Here is a 24,433-nt window from a genome sequence, read left to right as displayed (position 1 = left end):
TCTTTGTCCAACAGGGAAATTGTGACGGACCACATTGTCACAAGCTACACATATTAAGGCAGAATATAGAATAGAAATAATTTAATAATCCCCAACATTAGGTATGATGGAATATAATGAAAATCCCCTACAAGAAGATGAAATGTAGATGAAGACAAGCAATCTGCCTGATGAAGTAACCAAAGGGGCACAATATAAACATTAATTTAACATCATAATTTAGCCTACAGTTACACAGTGTCCAAAAAATACAGTGTCACCTTACCTTTTTTACATGTGATGGCATCAGCCACTTGCACTGCTCTGTTGTGCAGGAAGCTGTATCGCTTTCTTTCGAAGTGTAAATGTGCTATTTTTGTGTTCTAGTCAAACGGAATTAGCTAACTTATGCATTCAATTCAAATGAATAGGGCTAGTGCTATGGTGTAATTGCCCTGAAGTTTATGGCCTTACATTATGCTAGCACCTGCCAAACACAGCGACACATAACTTACACGCTTACTACTCTCTCTCTCTCTCTCTCTCTCTCTCTCTCTCTCTCTCTCTCTCTCTCCCTCTCAGTAAGCAGTAACGTTACTCTGACAATGACAACCACGAGGAGAAGTTATCGGGAAAAAAAAAATCACACTGAAGACATGACCAGTCTACTTGGCGGCGGCTAACACTTGCTACGTTTGCAACAACATTTTCACCGGAGGAAGAGGCAAACGCTTAGAAATAATAAACACCAGGCAAAAATGTTGTTACCAGAGCTAGTAGGCTACCATAAAAACGTGGGATTATAGCTACTGTGTTTGCAACGTCGGGAGAAAAATTTAATTTCCCCTGTTTCTACAAAATAGCTATAACATTAACAACAGTTAAACAAAAGATCGTTAGATCGTAAAAAAAAAATGTCATTACCGTATTTGTCCCAGCCGAATCCATGGTGGTGGTCACACAAGTCAGGCAAGCACTTCTTTGTTTCATGGCGGGTAACGCCCTGTGCTCCAAAACATTGGTGCTGATTGGCCCAAGAGGAGTCCTGTGCGCCAATGAACGCTATCTATCGATCTGCGCTCGATTGCTCTTCCTTCATCCTCCAACTACCCGGATGTCTGTCTCAGTAACTTGAAATTGAATTTGAGAACTGAATCTGAATTGTGAGAAGTGAATGTGAAGATATATAGAGAGTTTAATTTTCATTGAGGATCAAATTTTATTGGACTTCAGTTCCAAACGAATAAATTCAATTTCAAATGATACAATTCAGATTCAGTTTTTGAATAAATTCAATTTTAATGAAACAATACAATTTCAAATTATGTGATTCAAATTCAGTTTTTCAATGCAATTATTCAAGTTTAGCCATTCAAATTCAAATATAAAGGGTTCAAATTCAGATTCTGGTGGCACATATTTCAGCCCATAAGGCACTCTATGTCTCATAACACTATTGATTCCATTGACTTAAACTCCTATATTATTCAGGGGGGTATTATCTAGGCAGCACTATTGTTTACACCTCTGCCTGGATTCTACCTCCCTCATTATTCTGCATGGATGCTCAAAAAGTCATACAAATAGGTACAGTGCATTGACACAAGAGGCACTCTATGTCTCATAACACTATTGATTCCATTGACTTAAACCCCTATATTATTCAGGGGGGTATTATCTAGGCAGCACTACTGTTTACACCTCTGCCTAGATTCTACCTCCCTCATTATTCTGCATGGATGCTCAAAAAGTCATACAAATAGGTAAAATGCATTGACACAAGAGGCACTTTATGTCTCATAACACTTTTGATTCTATTGACTTAAACACCTATATAATTCAGGGGGTATTATTTAGGCAGCACTATTGTTTACACCTCTGCCTAGACTCTACCTCCCTCATTATTCTGCATGGATGCTCAAAAAGTCAAACAAATAGGTAAAATGCATTGACACAAGAGGCACTTTATGTCTCATAACACTTTTGATTCTATTGACTTAAACACCTATATAATTCAGGGGGGTATTATTTAGGCAGGGCAATTTTTACACCTCTGCCTAGATTCTACCTCCCTCATTATTCTGCATAGATGCTCAAAAAGTCATACAAATAGGTACAGTGCATTGACACAAGAGGCACTCTATGTCTCAGAACACTTTTGATAACATTGACCTAAACACCTATATTATTCAGGGGGGTATTATCTTGGCAGCACTATTGTTTACACCTCTGCCTAGATTCTACCTCCCTCATTATTCTTCATGGATGCTCAAAAAGTCATACAAATAGGTAAAATGCATTGACACAAGAGGCACTCTATGTCTCATAACACTATTGATTCCATTTACTTAAACACCTATATTATTCAGGGGGGTATTATCTAGGCAGCACTATTGTTTACACCTCTGCCTGGATTCTACCTCCCTCATTATTCTGCATGGATGCTCAAAAAGTCATACAAATAGGTACAGTGCATTGACACAAGAAGCACTTTATGTCTCATAACACTATTGATTCCATTGACCTAAACACCTATATTATTCAGGATGGTATTATCTAGACAGGAACATTTAATAATTAGAAGGGTATTATGCTATAAATGTGATTTTTGATGACATTTCTATTGTCCCCATAATTTAAATTACTTAAACATACAAAATTATGTTTGATTGAAAATGTAAAAATGCAGAAAGTTTCTTGTGAGGGTTAGGCTATAGAATCTAGAGTTTGTACAGTATAAAAATCATTAAGTCAATGGAAATTCCACATAATGATAGGTAGACCAACGTTTGTTTGGTTGTGTGTGTGTGAGTGTGTGTGTGTTTATATGCATTGTATGTGCGTACACTGTTCATGAAAACCTACATGTTAATTGAATTTTATAATTGAATCTCTATATTTATTTTTTATCATCCCTCTAATAATTTAAACACATGAGCTTTTATTATACACAGTTTAGTTACATTTAAAATTACTAGAAAATTACTAGTCTTTTTAGCTGAGATTTTTAAATTTGATGTTTATTTTGTATTTTAATTAAGATATTAAATTATTACTCTTCATTGTGAAATTATATAATGAGTCTACATAAATGTATTATGTAGAGATAAACAATAAATAAGAAAATACATTGGTAGTGATATAATATTTGATACTATTAACGTGTGTTCAATCTTATTATTTTGTCCAATAATAGCTACATTAATAAGTATTTCTCATAATTATCTATTGAATGATGATTCTGCATACTAGACTTTTATTTCAATAACACATGAAAGGCAAATAATGTCATCTTACTAGCCTACAGCAAAACAATTGCTTAATCTGCAGAATTGGAAGCCTCATGTTTTGTCCATGTGCCGATGAAGTAGATAATCGGCCATTCAGGACTCGTTTTAGGGTGCGAATAGCCGTGTGCAGAAGAGGGGGTGCTGAGTGGCCAAAAAAAGAAAAAAAGAAAAAGATAATCTTGTAGCAGAGCACAAGTATTGTCCATGCCCCGATCATGCAGGAGATCGGCCAATCAGTACTCGGCATCAGGTGCGATGACGTGGGCAAAAGAGGAGGTGCTATTCGGTACACCGAAGAATCCCATGAAGGTAATCGTACAGTTGAATAATTAGGCTAATATCTTTAAGAATGACAAATTGTGAACGAAATTGCAGAAATGTACTTCAGTAACATATTTCGTTTTTGAAACAAGTGTTTTTCTCTCTCTTTTAATCGCAGGTTAATATTCATGTGTTAACAGTAGAACGAGAAGAAATCGAATACCCCCTCGAAATTGTCACTTTTTTGAGGTAAAAAAAAGTTTGAGGTAAATATTTTTCAATTGTGACTTAATTATATTCAAATATGTTCCTAATCAAAATGATTTGGGTTACTTCAAATACATCATTGAATAAAGCTAAACTTATTTGGTAAAAAAAAAAAAACATTTAATGAAACATTTGTGCATGTACAGCTAGGCATTTGTAAACGGTGTGTTTGAAGGTTATTAAATGTTAAGTAATCCGTCTTATCAAAAACTTTGTCAACCAACCCTAATCATACGTTTTCTGCACATGATATTAGTCCACTATTATTTGTAAATCTTATATCAAAACAATAATTATACCAATAACTTTTAATAAAAATAAAAATTGTTATAATCTTTCTCTGGTTTGTTATCTTCACCTTAATAGATTTTAACATTTAAATACCCTGACAGAATCAATGTAGAGCAAGAAACTGAGCATTTATTTAGATGTTACATTTCTGTAAAATTAAATAGAAAATAACAAAGAATTAAGTCTGTTCCAACCAACCTCAATCTCTCTTACTCAGTCAAATTTAAATTTTTTGTCTATAGAATATGGATCCCGCATCATACCGTGGTATTGTGACCTACAAAACAGGTGGTGGTTACCCTCAGGGATTGTCCAAGGATCAAAAGTCAAATTTTCCAAAAAAAGTTGGTCTTTATGACATTGAAGGTGAGTAAACTTAATCAAACAACTCTGTTAAAACTGTATTATTATTTTGTAAACTATTTACAGAATAACAATATAGCAATATATTGGGATAACATTTTTATTAAAGGCTACATTAGTCTTTCATGAAGGCCTACTATTTTAATATAATTAATCATTATTATGTTATTCTTTATAATTTACCAGGTTTATTCAAAGGACATGATGGAGATGTTAAGTTTACCATCACACTACTGCAAAATTTAGCATGATTATTTATAAAATTGATTGTGGTACTAATTCTACATTGTACAGTACAATCAAACATATTTAACAATTTAGGGAATCTAGTTTCATGACTCTTGGGAAAAAAAACATTATTTTTACTTACAAAACAGGATAAAAAGAAAAAAGAAAAGAGTATTACATAAACTTTTAACATTATATAGCATAAAGTTACACTTTAAGATTATTTTTATTCATAAAAAATGTGTTTATAGGTAAATATTAAATTGCACAGATTCAATATTTTGTCATTGGAAATTAAGTTATTATTGCATTTGGTCATAAAATTAACCACTTTGTCTTAAACATAGCTAAATATTATATGTAGATGTCTGGAATCAGCACTGTCCCCTCCCACTTTGTTCAAAAATAAGACCTGCCAAACAGAGTATACTGAGTAGTGTTGTATTGGAGTAAAGTGGTAACACAGCGAACAGTGCCCAATTTAAGCATAAAGACATGATAGCAAATCATATGAAAATAAATGAAGTGGTGGCTCAGCGGTTAAGGCTCTGGGTTACTGACAAGAAGGTCATGGGTTCAAGCCCCAGCACTGTCAAGATGCCACTATTGGGCACTTGAGCAAGGCCCTTGACCCTACCTTCTCCAGGGGTGCTGTTTTCATGGCTGACGCTGCACTCTGACCCCAGCTTGGGATATGTGAAAAAAAGAAATTCAAAAAACAAAAATGTATGTAAAATAAGTGACCATAATAAAGGCTTCTTCTTCACAAACTACTACTAATAATAATATTTAATTTATTAAACTTATCTTGCAGATGGAGAGCTCTACTATACTAGATATAAAGGCACTTCACATAAACTCAAAGTGAAGGTTGTTTGTGGTGCAGAGGATGCAAACAAACTTTTTTTGGAGTTCCATGCAAGCAACATTGGTGCACATTGTGGACAGAAAAAAACCAAAGATGCCATATCAAAAAGATTTTACTGGCCAGGGATGTCAATAGATCTTGACAAATGGGTAAATACACTATTAATTTGTTTTATAAAAATTAATACAATTTTTATTCTATCTTGTAAATGTAAACTGTTCTCCTTTTTATTCAGGTGGCTGAATGTGTGTCATGTCAGACTGCCAAAGCATAAATTAAAGAAGAAGTACAATTTACACCTATACATGTAAACTGTCTCTCTCTGTTTCTTTCTTTCTGTCTGCACCACCACCAATTGACATTCATAATGCTCTAATAAATTATATATACAATTCATATTCCTTTCAAGTTTACACAGCCCTTTGAACTTTTGGGTATGGATCTGATTGGGAAACTCTCACTCACAGAGAGTGGCCATCAGTACATATGTGTAATGATTGATTACTTGACCAAATGGCCACAGGCATATCCACTTCAATCTAAGTCGGCAGAGGAGGTCACAAACTGCATTATAAAGTTTTTTTTATCAGTTTGAGGCACCAAAACGTGTACTCACAGATCAAGGGAGGGAGTTTGTTAATCAGGTAAGTTGAAGTTGTACACTGCTCTACAATAACAGCATATACAATTGGTAAATGCAACTACAAATTGTTTTTTATTTTTAAATAATTGTACCAGAATTAATCATACAATTTTGTTTGTAATGACAGATCAACAAAAATGTATCCAGAATTCTCGGAATCAAAAGGAGATTGTGTTCACCTTATCATCCGCAGACAAATGGTCTTGTTGAAAGAATGAATGGGACAATACAGAGGTACTGTACTGTAATAATACATCCGATTTTATACATCGGTACTTTGCTGTATTGGCATTTGAACCAAAATGAAACTAATGTTATATTTACACTATGGATGTAAAATAATTGTAATGTATTAAAAAATGTTATAGGGCTCTCTGCAAATTAGTTTAAAAAAAACCAAAGCAATGGGATAAACATCTTGATGCTGTAATGTTCGGACTGCGGACCAAAAAACAGATGACCACAAAGTTTTCCCCCTTTTACATGATGTTTGGTCGTGAGGCATGATACCCATCTGAGGTCCCTGAATATTATAGGGTGGGCGTGCGTTGTCTTTTGTTGTTTTGTTTCTTTGTCTTGCATTCAGTGTGAAATTATCTACATGAACTTGAGATGCAGATATTTAAAATTAGAAATCAAGTAAATAAATGTTCTGTTTTCAGATCGACAACACTGTTGAAGCTGTCATGGGGATTGAAGAAATGACTGAGAGTGTCCTAAAACTTGATGAAGTTATTCAAACTGCCCTGACCCACACTGCTCAGGTCCAGAAACAAATGAACAAAAAAGACAAAAAAAAATCACAAAAAATTAAATTCTCTGTGGGTGACAGGGTGTGGAGGTTGAATGTTCGGAGCCAGCAGAGAAAAGGAGGAAAACTGGATCCAGATTTTCTAGGCCCTTACACTGTTAAAACCATTGAAGGGAAGAGTGCTGATCTGGCAGATGAGAGAGGGGTCATTTAAAAAAAAAAAAAATATTGACCACATGAGGCTGTATATTGAGGAGACTCCACGCATTCCTCACAAGATTGTATCTGGGATGTCCACAGCAACACCTGCATCACAAAACATCTCTGCTGCATCACCTGCAAATGTGTTATCACCCACCACCTCAGCATCATCAGTGCCATCACCCACCACCACAGCATTATCAGTGCCATCACCCACCACCACAGCATCATCAGTACCATCACCCACCACCACAGCATCATCAGTGCCATCACCCACCACCACAGCATTATCAGTGCCATCACCCACCATCACAACATCATCAGTGCCAACACCCACCACCAGAGCATTATCAGTGCCATCACCCACCATCAACCTCAACAGCAGTACCTCAGCAACAGGATTAATAGTTGTTAACCAATGTAAGTTAGAAATCTTATTTGGTCACATATACTGACTGATAGTGCTTTAAAATGTTTATTTTTGACATCCATCGTTACAGGTATCCAAGAGGCTTGGTCAGGAAAAAATTTCTATGTGTTGCTGTCCAGAATTGGACCAGTGCCATCACCCACCACCACAGCATCATCAGTGCCATCACCCACCACCACAGCATCATCAGTGCAATCACCCACCACCACAGCATTATCAGTGCCATCACCCACCATCACAGCATCATCAGTGCCGACACCCACCACCAGAGCATTATCAGTGCCATCACCTACCACCACAGCATCATCAGTACCATCACCCACCACCACAGCATTATCAGTGCCATCACCCACCACCACAGCATTATCAGTGCCATCACCCACCATCACAACATCATCAGTGCCAACACCCACCACCAGAGCATTATCAGTGCCATCACCCACCATCAACCTCAACAGCAGTACCTCAGCAACAGGATTAATAGTTGTTAACCAATGTAAGTTAGAAATCTTATTTGGTCACATATACTGACTGATAGTGCTTTAAAATGTTTATTTTTGACATCCATCGTTACAGGTATCCAAGAGGCTTGGTCAGGAAAAAATGTCTATGTGTTGCTGTCCAGAATTGGACCATACAAAATCTTCTTTGCAGACATTAATAAAACTGCTCCAAATAATGAGCTTGAAAGTGAGGTAAAAGTTTTTTAAATGTCTGTGATTTAAATCATAGACAAGGATCATTATAGTATCAAATGTTGACTTTAACTGTAAATCCCTCATTGTCTTGCTTAAGGTCATAAATGCATACATGTCTCTTCTTGTAAAGAGATTCAATGCACATTCAGAAGTACAAGCATTCCAAATTGACACATTTGAAATGACAAAAATCTGGAATGGAAAACGATCAAAACTAAAGGTTAGTTTATTCAGGTTAATGTATGTTGCAATTTTGAAATGTAGTACAGAAATGTTATAATACTCTTTCTGAATTTCAGGTTGATCCCACAATGTACAAATATCTAATTGTCATTGTGAATGACCATCACCACTGGACAGTTGTGGTAAAAACAGAACATTTGACTTTACATGTAAATAAGACACTTGCAAGATTTCGTATTACAATACAGATATTGAATTATTAATAAGATTATATAACTTTTTATAGTTTTTCTAAAACCATGTGATGTACATTGAATTTACTTTAAATTTGAATTTACTTTGAATGAATAGAACTTTTTTCTTTAACATAATATAAGCGTAACAAAGTATCCTTATCTCCTACATTTTGTTTTTCTACATTTAAAAGATTATGCTGCCATCGCAAAGGAGGGCTATGTTCCTTGATCCCATGGGAGAAATTTCTTCCAATCTAAAAAGGTGTCAGGATGTAACAAGGTACCAGAAGTTGTTAGACTACAAAATGTGCTTTTAATGTGCTAAATTGATTTAAAATAAATAAATAAGTTGTGTTTCAATGACAGAATAATGATGATTTTTATTTGTTAAGGGCTTTTTTGCAACACAAGTGATGCCATGTGTCAAGGTGGTGTTGCCGAACGCTGCCTCACCCAAAGCAAAAAGATGGCACATCATGTGGTGTCTTTGCTTTGAAAGTAAGTGATGTAAAATATATTTTTTATGCTATCCTCCTAAAATGACAATGTCCTCAAGCATGATCTTGGAAATCACAATGAAGACAATTTATGGAAAATATGGTTGATGTGTAACATATGTTTGATTTCTCTATATTATAAAATGTATTTATTGCTTCTTTTATTGCTTTGCTCTTTTTCAGTTTGCAGAATGTGTACTCAGAGAGGAGCCAAATGTTTTTCTTAATACAGCAGAGGGAGTGTAAGTATTGAGGAAAGCAATAGCTGTCACTCTTCTACAAAACAGTGGTATGTTTAATATAATGTATTTACATAATATTTGTTTTAACACTTTGATTTTCAAGTCTGCATAGGATTCTTTAGAAAACATAACTTGCAAATTTAAATTTTAAAAGTAATTTTTTTTAGATGACCTGAGCCAGCTGTGCCATGCCTGTGGAGAAGAAAGTGGAGATTATAACTGGGTAAGTAGTTACAAACTGTTCAGTGTTTATCTTTAGGTCTCAATCACTGAAGGTGTGGTGGTCCCTTATTTTTGCTGGGATTATAATTTATTATTAACAGTATTATTGTTATTATTAGGGCTTATTATTTTATTTTTATTTTCATAGTTTTATTATATGCTTAAAGAATTAAGAAAGTTGAAACACATATCTAGTTAACACATTGGGGGTGGGGGGCTCTTAAGTGCCACTTTTTAACTAAAGTAGTGGGGTCAGTTTCACTTACTTGGTACATAGATTGTTCACATCAAGCTGGACAACATTCAACAGGATTCATGTCACTGACAGTCACAATTGTGATCAGATATTTGATATATTGAAAATTGTTGCAATGGCAAGGCAAAATACCTTAATAGCTTAGAATATATATATATATATATATATATATATATATATATATATATATATATATATATAATTTGCAGAAAGGTACTCATATATATATATATATATATATATATATATAAGCATCCCAGGGTGATACTGCAATAAGTTGTTTGAGAAAATGTCAAGAGTACCTTTCTGCAAATTCTAGGCAAAGGGTGGCCACTTTGAAGATGCTAAAATATAACACCGCTTTTATATAGTTTGGATTTTGTTTAGTCACAACTTAATTCCCATAGTTCTATTTATTTAATAATATTTATGTTATTCCATAGTTTTGATGACTTACTATTATTCTAAAATGTGAAAAATTATAATAAAAATGAGTAAGTGTTTCAAAGCTTAAAAAATATCCCATGGTGCTTGGGACCATCACAGCTGTATTTCAGTATTGTTCACTCATTTCATGTAGAGCAATTTTACCAACTCTGTCCTTTTTATTGCTGAAAGATAATAAGTTCTTGCTTAATTTTAGATTGCCTTTGACTCATGCAACCGTTGGTACCACACATCATGCGTCGAGGGGAAATCAAGTGTGCATTTTCTGTGTCCTGCCTGTTAAAATTCTGATGACATGAAGAACACATACAAAGAGGCTTGTGTAAATGACATAAAAAAAGAAAACAGAAAGAAATACTTTTTTTTTGGTTGTTTCTTGTTCATTTAATACCCTTGTTTTTTTTTATGTAAAATAAACACATCTATTTATTTAATAAGTTACATTGTACATTGTTCAAACACTGGCTGCTAATTGTAAATTAGGATATTTATACATTTTTTGTTTCTTCTGATGTTTATTTAATTGTAATGCTTGGGTAGAAAATACCCTCTACAGGACCATTGGCTAAATTTGTTTGTTTGTATTTCTCTCTCTCTCTGTCACCTTTTCTCTAACTCTCGTGCAATGCTCACTCTACTTCCTTTACAACCCTATTCTCTCTCTCTCTTCAATATATTTATCTGTGAAATTTGTTTATTATTTATTTGTATATTGTTAATATTTATTATGTTATTTCCTTCAAACACTGAATGCTATTGTTAATAAAAGAATTCTACGTGTTGATAAGTATTCTGTTTCTCCTGAAAGTGGGATAATGTTAAATGTTTGGGCCTAAAATAAGTGTTTAAGTTAATAGAATCCAGTGTGTTCTGAGACATAGAGTGCTTCTTGTGTCAATGCACTGTACCTATTTGTATGACTTTTTGAGCATCTATGCAGAATAATGAGGGAGGTAGAATCGAGGCAGAGGTGTAAAAATTGCCCTGCCTAAATAATACCCCCCTGAATTATGTGTTTAAGTCAATAGAATCAAAAGTGTTATGAGACATAAAGTGCCTCTTGTGTCAATGCATTTTACCTATTTGTATGACTTTTTGAGCATCCATGCAGAATAATGAGTGAGGTAGAATCCAGGCAGAGGTGTAAACAATAGTGCTGCCTAGATAATACCCCCCTGAATAATATAGGAGTTTAAGTCAATGGAATCAATAGTGTTATGAGACATAGAGTGCCTCTTGTGTCAATGCATTTTACCTATTTGTATGACTTTTTGAGCATCCATTAAGAATAATGAGGGAGGTAGAATCCAGGCAGAGGTGTAAACAATAGTGCTGCCTAGATAATACCCCCCTGAATAATATAGGTGTTTAGGTCAGTGTTATCAAAATTGTTCTGAGACATAGAGTGCCCTTGTGTCAATGCACTGTACCTATTTGTATGACTTTTTGAGCATCTATGCAGAATAATGAGGGAGGTAGAATCTAGGCAGAGATGTAAACAATAGTGCTGCCTAGATAATACCCCCCTGAATAATATAGGTGTTTAGGTCAATGGAATCAAAAGTGTTCTGAGACATAGAGTTTCACTTGTGTCAATGCACTGTACCTATTTGTATGACTATTTGGTCATCCATGCAGAATAATGAGGGAGGTAGGATCTAGGTGGGCTTAATTTCTTTATGATTTTTAAAAAAGATATTTATTTTTTTGTCATGTTTGTTTTCTAATTGTGCATGTTTAATGCTCTTTTTTTCCTTTTGTTGTGTTTCTATGTCTTGCCTGCTCAAATAATATAAAGAAATTGCATTATTATTTGGGTTGACATGGGATTTGTGTGTGCACTTACTGTATGCTAAAGCATTTTAAAAACAACCAAGAAGAAAAACTTTTTAAGTAAATAGAATATGTTATGAGACAAACAGTGTTGCTTGTGTCAGTACACAGTATGTATATCTATATCTATATCTATCTATATATATATATAAATATATATGATATTGTTGTATGTTTATGTTGTTTATGTTATTAATTTATGTAGATTTCTCTTATTAATTTGTTAAACATTTTTTGCTTAAAATCTGAAAGGTGCAGTAGAAATAAAAATAGTCTATATTATTTATTTCCACAAGAGCCAATTACAGAACTTTACTACATCTACTGCATGTACAATTTTAACAAGTGTTTAGATGTAATACCCATAACATTATTAATAACACGTAACATAACAAGAGTTGAGTGTGAACTAATTTTCTTTTGTAAAGCATGTGACACCTTAGTGTAAAATCTACCAGTAGGCTAGTGACTTAACGTCCAAAAAGCAGACAAAAGAGACCTAGAATCGACTTGTTGTGTAGAAACACTATTTCCATAAGGATCAAAAGGACGTAGGGCAATGACGTTTGAAATCCTTTGAATTAAATTTCAGAGTCTGTGCTGCCATCTACTGGAAAATGTATAACTTATCATCCAACCTGATCTTTCGGATGGCTTGGGGGAAGACGAAATTCACACATTTTACTGCCATCTAGTGGAAGCACAGCGGTACTGTGCGCGTGCACGCTGAGGGGGGTAGACTTTAGTCGGGCAGTCGGAATTAGGCACAACACCTGACCGTTTCTCCTAAAACTATAAATTGAATTAATTAATGCCTGAGTAATTATTTTACTTTATATAATTTATGTAGACTACTTAGATTAGTTCTTATAAAACGTAAGTATTAAAATGAATCAATATTAATTTAACTGTGAAGTTGTTGCCAGCCATTTACAACTCATACAATTGCCTAAAAATCTAATTTACTATGCCTTCACTATGTATTAACCAGTCTATGGTATTAACATGTGAGCTAGAATATGTCATTTGGCCTTTTGTTTGGGTTCCTTGTTTTAATTTGTATTGACTGAAATTTGACTGTATGGGTTCTGTGGGCTGGTCTTAAAATTTGAATTTGAGTTTGACTCTCTCTTTTTTTTTAAAGATGGATATTACAATTCAAAGGGGGAATTCACTTCCAGAAATCCAGAAATGTCATAAATGCTGCAGTGATTTTCACTGCCCATTCTGTGACCCCATATATTTCAAACCCACAAAGTTGTCCAAAGTTCAAAAACATCTCAAGGGACACTTCAACAGAGCAGTGCAACATGAAGGTAACATTTGCAAACATCTTTTTTTGTTTGCTTTTTGAAAGATCATAAGACTGTGTGTGACAGTGCAATCCTTTGCTGTTGTTTTCCAGGGTACACCATACATCGATCGCGATTAGCCCCTGCCGAACCCAGCAACATTATCATTGCTTGTACTGTCAGTCAACAATTTTAAGAAAGCCAGATTTCATTACACATTTAGGTTCCTGCAAATGTAAGACCGTTAAGACAGCAAGTGCCACTGATGCCTGTAACATCACACCCACTGCTGTGGCAACTGCTGGTGCACAAGCTACTGCCATTGCTGTTCCAGCTACCACAGCCATCGCTGCCACCTCTGTGCCATCTATCATTGTGCCACCTACTGTTATGCCACCCTTTTCTGCCATCTCTGTGCCGCCCACTGCTGCCACCTCTGTGCCAACCAGCACTATGCCACCCACTGCTGCCACCTCTGTGCCAACCAGCACTATGCCACCCACTGCTGCCAACTCTGTGCCACCCACTGCTGCCACCTCAGTGCCAACCAGCACTATGCCACCCACTGCTGCCACCTCCGAACCAACCACCTCTGCCATTGTCAGGCCAGTCACAAAAACTGGCATCCGTGTGGGTCCAAAAGTATTGCAGAAATGTCGCAAATGTCATTTGACATTTTACAGAAAAAATTTAAAAAGGCACATTGAACGAAGACACACAGCAAAAATGATGGACATTTCATCCTCATCCCATCTAAAAAGTGAATGCATAGATCCCCAGAATGGACTGTATGCAGTCCACAAAAGTATTCATGGGGCTTCTACCCCTCTCCATGTTCAAATTAAAATATGGGGGGAACAACATCATGTTTCTTGTGAATTAGGTGAGTGCCAAGCTAATATGGAGTTGGCATGGAGAAGTGGACTGCAGTCATACCAGTGTGTACACCTCCAGTCAGTTTCATACTGCAAAACCTTTTTAACCTCGCCCTCACTCAGAGAAGATAGTCTTAAAGAAATGGTGAAAAGCAAGTGGTTTGGGAAGGAAAAAATTAAACTGTGTGTTGATCGTCAAACCCTAGCCAAAGAAAATAATGCACCACTTTCAGTTCTGTCAAAGATTGGAGCCCCTCCATCTAAAAAATTTATATCGGTTCATGAGCCAACTATTTCATATTACAGCAGACTAGGCAGAGTCATGGTGTCTTATGATACAAAAAAAATGCATGGCACTGTCCTTGTGCAAAAACACAGAGATCATGCACACATAAATACATTGCAAAATGGCACTTATTCCAAACCAATGCAGAACTCTTTCGGAAGGTCCGGAGCACTGAAAGGAGCGCTGAGGAGTTTCAGGTGACAGCAGTGGAGGAAAGTGATGGAACTCATGTGGGTGAAAGCACTTACCCACCAAAGGATGCTTCAACAATACAAGGCATGGTACAATACATCTTAATGAACAAAAAGATACCTTCTACTATTCCCAACCATTTGAGACTTTCTTCTGTGGATAAGGAATTTCCACGACACCTAATTCCTGAGGAGACGTTGTGCTACCACTGCCCAAACCGCATGGTCCTCAGCGACCCGATTTGCATTACTCAAAAGGCTAAAATTCTTACAACCTCAGGAATTGTCCAAGGTGGATTATATATTTATTTTTATGGTTGTGATAATGTTGCGTTTTGAACCGAACCACTCTTGTTTTTACACCTTTTGTGTCTGCAGATATTTCTACATACTACAAATACTGTCCTCAGTGTGGAGTACTGTACCGGTACCAAGAGTGGAGCGAAGGTCTACATAATTTCAATGACCATGTCCTTCTTGATCTACCTCTCTGCCTCACTATTAGAAACATGTTGCAGGTGATGCTTATATTTTTTCTTTATTCTTTAATTTGTCTGTTTTTATTATTATTTCAATGAATAGTAGTAATTAAGAGTGCAGTTTCTATATCATAGGTCCACACTGCAGTCAGCAGAATAGTTGAGTATTTGGAGTTAACTACAGGTGTCCAGTTCCCCTCAGCCGATACAGTTTTACATGGTTATCTTCATTTTGAAGCTCTAACAGACCATGAATATCAGTATTCTTGCGTGACCTGTGGTGACCATCCGCCTGTGGTCTTAATGGACCTTCACAAGAAGGCATCTTTTCATCTGTCAGGTAAAAAACCCTTTTAGTTTACAGATTGCACAAAGGTAGACCATGGTTTATTCAAATTTTCTTCATTTCCTTTAGTGAGTGACCTTGCACAACCTCCAGAAGAGTTTAATGGAAATGTGGATTCAGAACAGTTTTGGAAGGCACTGACAGAGGAAAGAATTGCCCGTGGATTTGTTTCAAGTAAGAAAGCAAATCTACCAGCAATTATTAAATGTTACACCTATGTAGATTTGTATTTAATAAGATAAGACAAAAGGAAAAATGCTGATTTCTACGATATACTGACATGTTTTGTTTCCCAAAGGTCAAAAAAACAATCCATTCAGTGTTCCTCCAAGTTTTAACTTTTGGGCACCCTGGATAGGGAGAAATACACGCCGCTCAGACTGTGTTCTTAACACAGAATTTGAGAAGATCCGTCCAGCAAAAGCAGCAGAGATCTCTGAGATAACTGTCTCAGAGGATCGTCTGAGAGATGAGCTCTGCAAACAGAAGGTAAAATCTCTATTCAATGTTGTCATTATTTTATGTTGTTGTCCTATTAAGGTTTAAGGGATTCACTGACACACATTTCCTTTAATAGGTGCAGGTGATTAGAAATTAATGCAGGGAGTGTGGTTTGGATGCCACTGGATCTCGAACTGACCTCCTTTTAAGACTTTCGCAAGAAAAGTCACGAGAGGCATATGACAAAGTTTTTGAGAAAATTTGGGCTGCCTCAGGTAAACCTCAATATTGCTAATGAGAACAGTAATAGCAGTAGCTCTAAAATATACAGTGTGACACTGATAACATGATTAGGTCTTGCATGAGTACACAAAGGATTACCGTTTCTAAAAATCTTCTTTTCTTTTATGTATTTGCATTTTAGGTGGTTGGGCAGTGATTATGTGTCCGTGTGGCATTGTCTACAGTTTGAAATGCAACATCCGAGCAGAGAGCCCTCGTGATTTTGCGGACATGCTTCTTTCATGGAAGCATATGCCGAACATTGTCATCTACGACTTTGCACGTGGACTGTCAACCCACACTAACTTAAGACAACCACAAACAAAACCCTTCACACCATTTGAAGGGAGGTTAATGGACCCAACTGCAGAAAACATAGCGAAAGCCAAAGCTGGAAAGGTAAAGGTGTCACTACCCTGGCTGACATGCAAAAAGGAAAATCCTGACCCTGATGGCCACCCTATTACTGGTTCAACAGAACATTATGTTCTGTATGACCGGTTCCATGAGGACAACAAAAAGGACGCTCGAGATTCACTGCGGAAGCTTCGCCTGGTCCCGCAACTGGCTGGAAGAGTTAACAGCCAAGTCGTGGAACAGTTATTTGCAAAACTTAAAAAAAACAACTACTTCCTAAACATGGACTCATGCGAAGCATAATTCACCATTACAATATTCGCAAAAATGAAGAACGATTTAAGCACATGAAAAAGGAGTTTCAGACAAACATTCTAATGAATGTCCACAGCCAGGCTGTTTTGGGTCATTTTTCACTGTACTTGTGCACTTTTCTTATGAATGTAACACTTTATTACTCATTGGACTGATCTGTTCATTTATGTTTTTGTAGAACATATAACATCTGAGGAATCCATGGATGTGTCAGTAGGTAAGTAAATTGTTGTGTCCAGTCCCCTCCCTCAGGTGGAGCTACACAATTTACTTGCTCACTAAGTGCAAACAGGCACACTAACTTATAAATTTACAGCATACACAAAGTTTATGATTTCTAAGCTTGATTGTTTTTTTTTTTTACCTTACTTTCAGTAGCAGTGCCAGATACCATTTTAAAACCCTCAGCAACACCAGCAACCATTGCCATCCCTGCAGAGAGTGAGACTGCATCACCAGAAGCCGCTGCTTTGGGACCAACAACCCTGTTGGAATATTTTTCACCAGTAAAGCCATGGGAAAGGGACTGGCATCCAGTGCAAGAAAAACTGGTAAATTATTATTGTTGAAATTTAATGTGCATGCATTTGCAGTCGAGCACTATTGCTTGACTATTTAACAATTTTTTTTATAGCTTGATTACGTGCTAGACGTCAATCGGCCTGGAGCTGAAATTATTGTCAAGGAGGGGAAATTGTGTCTCATTAGAGAGGAGTTTTGGAGCTTGGGTTTGCTGAGGGATATGGATTCCCACGTAAGCAGTCTGCATTTGGAAAGCTATACTCTCATTCACTAATGAGCGACTAATTAAATTATTTCTTGCAGATTGGAAACGCCTGCATGCAGCTTATTATTGAAATGGCTCGGAATATTGTATGTATATAAAATATTACAATGTAAACTGTCAAAGAGTATACATGTGTCTGAATCAACCTACATTTTTGCTTGCTTTCTTTTTCCATAGGGCAAAGATATATACATTGAGAACTTTTATGTTATTCCTACTTGAAAAGGAACCCAAAACATTGTTACAGCATTACCAGTTAGTGGGAGGTAAAAACTATAAAAAGGCATCATTTCTTATTTCAAAAATTTCATAATTTCTAAAATAAATTTTAGGAGGATGCGGATATGAAAGACTTGCTAGTCTTCCCAGCATGGACAAAAGCTAATGGCCCTGACCACTACATTGTCTGTGTAAGGAATTATTTCTTACTAGATATTGAATGTTGCATACATATGTTGATTTACAGCGTAATTGGTGTGTTTCTAAAACTAAACTAATCATCAATGCTTCTTCCAAGAACTTTAAAATGAAATCTTTTTACACCTTAACACATTATAGATTATGAGGCCACTTCGAAGGGAGAATGTCTTTTTAGACTCTCAATACGCAGAGCACGAATCTGGCTTTGGAGATGAGGAATACAGAGCAATTTTTAGGTCCATCTATGAATTTAGACATGCAGTTTCAGCCTCTAATTTTGGCTATGTTCCTTTAGCCATTTCTAGCTTTTGTTCTACTATACAATTAGCTTTGTTCAAAGTTTAAAGGCCATGTTTTATTGCCTTTACTCAAATTTTTGGCTATGTTCTCCTAGCCATTTCTTGCATGTTTTGGCTACGTTCATTTAGCCTTTTTTGCATGGTGTGTCTGTCCTCAGGTTAAAGATGAGCTGTCATTTAAATTTGATCAATCATATTCATGTTTTTTTCTACAGACAAATTGCCAACCAAATTGATCCGGGGATCTGGACAGAAATGACTGGAAAGGATTTTTCGGTGATAATTCTACTGCAAAAATTATTATTTTGCATCCGTACCTTTTATCTATTATTAATTTCTATACTGACTTTTTCTCTTTTTCTCAATCATAGGCTTTGCCACGTCAGACAAGAGGGAATGACTGTGATGTTTTTGTGCTGATGGTAGAGTCTTTAATTTGTTTATAAGTAAGGTCTAGTGAACAGTGTTAACAACAGCTTGTCTCCTTTATTTCAGTACACCCTCTCAATGGTCTGTGACATCGAGTTCGATTTCCAGGAGGTAAGTTAATAAAAGGAATTTTATGTTAATTTTATTTACTTTTTTAAGTTTATTTGGTAAAAGTACAAAACAGTATGACCTTTAACTGGGCATTTCTTTCAGGTTGACATGCCCATGATTAGAAAATGGTGGTGCCTTGTGCTAATGGAACGATTTCAAATTGACGGGTATGTCAAAAAGTATTGTACATTTTGGTAAAATATTATTCAGAGATCCCATATATGAGTTAAATCTGTCATATTACTTGAATATTTTGTCAGTACAACATTTTATTTAGCATGCGTAACAAAACAACCTTAATAACTCTCTTAAGAGACCATTTCATTTTTTTTCTTTCATTTTTGTTCATTTAATTGCTCCTATAAATTTTTAAATTTTTTATTATTGTTTGCAAGCTATGGGCACAGGTTGCCTTCTGGACAGACGAGGCAAAATGCTTATTAGAGGCAAAAACACAACCTCTGTATAGGCTAAAAAGAAGCACCGCACATGATGTCCCACAGCACGTCCAAGCAGTCCAAGATCGGACAAGAACCGAAGAAACACTGGTGGACTGCATTGTGACTTCAAAGGGAACAGAGCAGCATTTAGTGGTACTGAAATGGTCCTTTTTCACCATTTAAAGATTAGCATTCCTAAATGACTCACCCAGGGCTGTGATCATTGTCAACTTCAACATTGTCAATTGATTATCCAATATGCTATATTTTTAATGGTTATGCCAATTATTCATTGATGGCTTGTGTATATATAAAACAACACTTTTTGTTTGCCCCGCAGGATGTTCTCAATGGGAAACCATCAAAGTGGTTCCCCTAAAGCCACGTGTGCCAGTCTACATGGACAGTGAGCAGCAGTGTGCCATTCTTTTTCAACACCTCAAAGCTCTGCTGGATAATTCTAAAACTCAGCTGAACTTCACAGATGAAGTGGAGTTCATTTGTAGTTTTCTTTTTCCTGAGGTAGGTCCGAACATGTTTGTCAATTGGATTGTTTCTATTATTGCCATATATGCAATGTTTTATATATTTATTTATTTATTTATTTATATGGACAGACCATCATTCATGGCCTATGTGAGATGCAGGCATTATCCTGGCAGGAAGCTGAGGAGGTTTTCCTCCATGGCCCTACTTATCAGCCTAGGTATGCTTGTAATTTGCATTTGCAAAAAAAATATATTATTACACAATATTTTTGACAATGGCATTCATCTTTTATTTTAGTGAAGTCGAGGAATTTGACTGAGCGATTGCAAAAAGAATGAAAAAAGAAGTAACATTCGCTTACCAGAAAGTAATTATTTTACCTTATGCATTTACTTTACATATTACATGACGCTTTTATCCAAAGCGACTTATAAAAGTTTTTTTTAATGCAATTGAAGACGAAAAGTAAAGTCACTAATACAATTCTTTCTTCCTTTTTTCTTTGCTTTGTCCTGTTTACAGCAAGATGATGTTTAGGTGATTGTTAAATAAAGTACAGAATTGTTTATTATTGGTGTTTTGTCTATTCTTATTTGAGTTTTGCTTCTCATTAAAAATATCAAAAAACAGGTTTTGTAATGTTAGCATGGTATAATGTTAATTAGACCATTATAGGTTGAACTGAAAGAAAAATTGGAATTTCAATAAATAAAACATTGTAGCAATATAATATCACATAATATTTTTCAGAAGATAGTTCAATCTGTAATTGTATCCCTTCCATCAGTAATTTTCTTTCAATTACACCCACGCTCAAAAAATAACTACTGGGAAATTTGTTAGTCAGAGAATACAATGAGTTTTTTTGGCACATGCATTAAGCAGGGAACGCAAATATTTATTTGGATAACTTTAAATAAAACATCCTATTGCATCCTATTGTTTTCAATGGCATTTAGCAGGAGGTGCTGTCTCGAAAAACAAGGGGTCTGAGAACGCGGGACTCTGTGTGCGGGTGTTATACGATCTTCCGAACAGCAGGAGGCGCTGTCTCGAAAAACGAGGGGTCTGAGAATGCGGGACTCTGGGTGCAGGACTGTAGATGCAGGCTCCGAGTCTGCAGATTCATAATATTGAACTGAAGGGAAAATGGCTTTTGGAAAATGCGCTGCAGTTCCAAAAAACGCGTACGTTTACGTTTGACTGTTCGGATTTCCTCTTGCTCATTTTGCCGCTAAAATATGGACTAAAGTAGAAGTTTTGAAAACGCTAAACATGGCTATATAATACACTTACAGACACTAACATTACTTTAAAGCACATTTTAATAGCTGTCAGTAATGTAGTCAATGACAGTTTTTAGGTAGTTTGACACACTCCTACAACAAATAATTAGTTAAAATGTATTTGTCGCTGTAATTGAAATAAAATAGCTAACAGTACACATTCCATACATAATGTCTATCAAATGCATACTTTTAAGTAACTTAAGACTACAAGTTACTGTTTCTGAAACACTCTTGAAGTAAGGAAAATGGAGTCTGGAAAATTCTTCAGCAAATCAGCCACAGGTGGTTGCATAAATGCCCGGATGTTGAAAATAACACTGTCAGGTGTTGGATACCTGTTACTGTGATTTTACACTGACTCAAACCAGCTTCTAACACTATTCGTGTTCATTTCTCAAGATCTAACACTAAAACGTCAACACTTTACTCTGAAAGGCCTTAACACTGGGAATTTAACACTGATTAATTTGCTGTGAGCCTTCTACCCTTGAATGCACCACAGCAACCTGCCTATGAATGAAACCCGGTTTCATCTCTTGACTCACCATTCCTGATTGGCTTCTCCAACCCCTCATATCATCTTTGGCTTGACTCCCAGACTGCCGACACAATGAAGGAATCAACCCATCAACTGACCAAGCAACCAAGTACAGTGTTGCCATGCATCACTAAACTGTGCGTACACACTGACAGCGACTCCATCCCATTCATTTTCAATGAGAGCACAGCGACTTCCGGCGACACGAGCTGTCGCGACCGTTGGCAACTAGATGTGGGCGTGTCCAGCCACGCGACAAAGCGAGGAAAAACTAACGGAAGCTACAACCAATAGGAGAGAAGACGGGAGAGCTCATGTGATCCTTCTCTCTCTCTCTCTCTCTCTCAGCTCCTGCAGTAACGGAAAGATGGATGAAAGGCTAATTCTTGCTGTGTCGTGGAAAATCACGATGAATCTCTCTAAGTTGTAAGAAAACTCTCGGAGTCTTGAGTTCCAGATGCCAAAGTTGTAGTTTATTGAACACCAACAAACATGAGACCGGTCAGCTGCCCATTCTGACATTATCCTCCTAAGTTCTCAGTTATATACCTTTTGTTATCTTTTACCCACTATCTCTGACCAATGGGATTATTGCCCTTGTCTCTTTCCCTCGCCACCAATATGTTTTATCTCCTTCATTAATTAAATATTGGTGGAAAATCCCCCGCCTATCTATTTTTTAAAAACATACATCAGCTGGTAACTTCACATATTTTGGACATATGTCATAGTTCATGGAAACCCTTACAATGAGGCGGCCTTGTTTGATTCGCGGCCTTGTTTGTTCCTCCACATTATCATTTGATTAATGAAAGAAAATGCAAGCTCCAAAGATATTTAACTCATCAAGACAAAACACCATGGCAAAAACATATCATATAAGAGATATCGTCAAGGATATATGTTAGAATACTGCTGATTAACAGAAAAAGCAAAACACCAGCTGCAAAGATATCATACATTCAGCTTATTAGAACAAGACACCATTCATATAATAAATGATTAAAAGTATCTTTGAAAAGATACATGCCAGCACAAAAGAAACACACCAAGGACTCACATCAGAATACTATTGATTAACAAAAACACATTTTGTTTTTGAAGAAATACACCTGTTTTTCAAGGTTATATACCATTTTTTGTGTTCTCTGCAGCATCAACACTTTTAGTAACCTCATACGCTCTCTCCTGGGTCACACAAAGGCCTGGAAAGTATTTTGATATATAAAAACATACTAGAATATTGAAAAATATACTATAGCTGTTAGAAATTTTCCAGTGCTCTATGATATGTCTCTTCCCAAGTACAAGGACGTAAGAAAAATACTGCGTGGAAAGGTGTATCTGAGATCGCGGGGATTTTATGGACCCAGACAGACCGGCATTTGCAATTTCGCCGCAGATAAACAGCCGCTATGGCAAACAGCACACCTTGTTTCTCATTCATCTTTGATATAAAGCATTTTATGTACTGATTCCATTAATATTTAGTCTTTTCCCTCCAAAATGTTTGTTTTTAGTGGCAAGAAAAGAGATTGGGTGTCAACAGCAATGGAATGACATCCGTGAATGTCATTTATAAACGTTACTAGGCAACCAGTAGTGGGAACACCCATTAGCTACTTCACCGCCAGCCACTGGCGACCTGCAGCGACAAAGTCGCTGGCAGTGTGTACACACCTTTAGATAAAAATCTACAACACTATTGCAGGCTTATACGAAGGTGAAAAGGATAGATTGATGATTCGTTCTGTCATGGTTTGCTTAATTTCATACATTACCATAACTCAATATTCAGTTTTAGTATTCACATTTCCAGTAGGCCTATTCTAAATCTTGTTTTCTTTAGTTTACTCCGTGTGCACTAGATTAGTTTATGTATTAGGCTTAGAATAGTTTAATAAAGTCTCATATGTATTCAAAAAGAAGTGTCTTGTACTTCACGCTCATAAGTTTAATGTCTTAAACTGTCTGATCCTGTTACAGCTTCTTCCCCCAAGCCATCAGACTCCTCAATACTCAGAGACTGGTTTGACACACACACGTGTCCTGAGTTGCACTTTAATTACTGTTACTTTATTACTGTCTGCTTTTTGCACGTTTACATGTGCACTTTATATAGGTATTTTATATAGGTATTTTATTTAGTTGTGTAGTCTCATGTGGTTCTGTGTTTGTCCTATGTTGTTTTTATGTAGCACCATGGTCCTGGAGGAACGTTGTCTTGTTTCGCTGTGTACTGTATTAACTGTATATGGTTGAAACGACAATAAAAATCACTTGACTTTACTACTGGCTTATAAACCATGTTTACATTAAATGTATTATATTATTTCATTGGCCACATATTCCTCCCACAATTAATAAAGACGCTAGTTGCAACATATCAGTGGATGAATACAATGATTGGGTGTTAAATATGAATTCTGTTAGATTCCCTAGAGCCAAGATCATTATTCCCCCTTTTAACCAATAATGAGCTAGAGTTTCTACACATTTGCAAATATCTAATTTAAAGCATCAACTAATATTTGGTAGAAAAAAGGGAAACAAACTCTTAATTAATTTAATTCCAATTTAT

At 36.1% G+C, this 24,433-nt stretch overlaps 1 long non-coding RNA gene and 1 pseudogene across 1 annotated transcript; both read left to right on the top strand.

The window, feature by feature from the left end:
• Window positions 1-15,052: 15,052 nt before the first annotated feature.
• Window positions 15,053-17,038, top strand: LOC127625998 (uncharacterized; annotated as a pseudogene).
• Window positions 17,039-18,067: 1,029 nt separating this feature from the next.
• On the top strand, window positions 18,068-19,258 carry LOC127626345 (uncharacterized). Its single transcript, XR_007968439.1, has 5 exons — window positions 18,068-18,092; window positions 18,170-18,247; window positions 18,772-18,832; window positions 18,928-19,096; window positions 19,199-19,258. It is a non-coding gene; the product is annotated as an uncharacterized LOC127626345 (long non-coding RNA).
• Window positions 19,259-24,433: the final 5,175 nt, after the last annotated feature.

Source organism: Xyrauchen texanus, chromosome 32, assembly GCF_025860055.1.
Source record: "Xyrauchen texanus isolate HMW12.3.18 chromosome 32, RBS_HiC_50CHRs, whole genome shotgun sequence".
Classification (NCBI taxonomy): Eukaryota; Metazoa; Chordata; class Actinopteri; order Cypriniformes; family Catostomidae; genus Xyrauchen; species Xyrauchen texanus.
The sequence above is the reverse complement of the archived record's forward strand: the minus strand, read 5'-3'. Positions and strand labels throughout refer to the sequence as shown.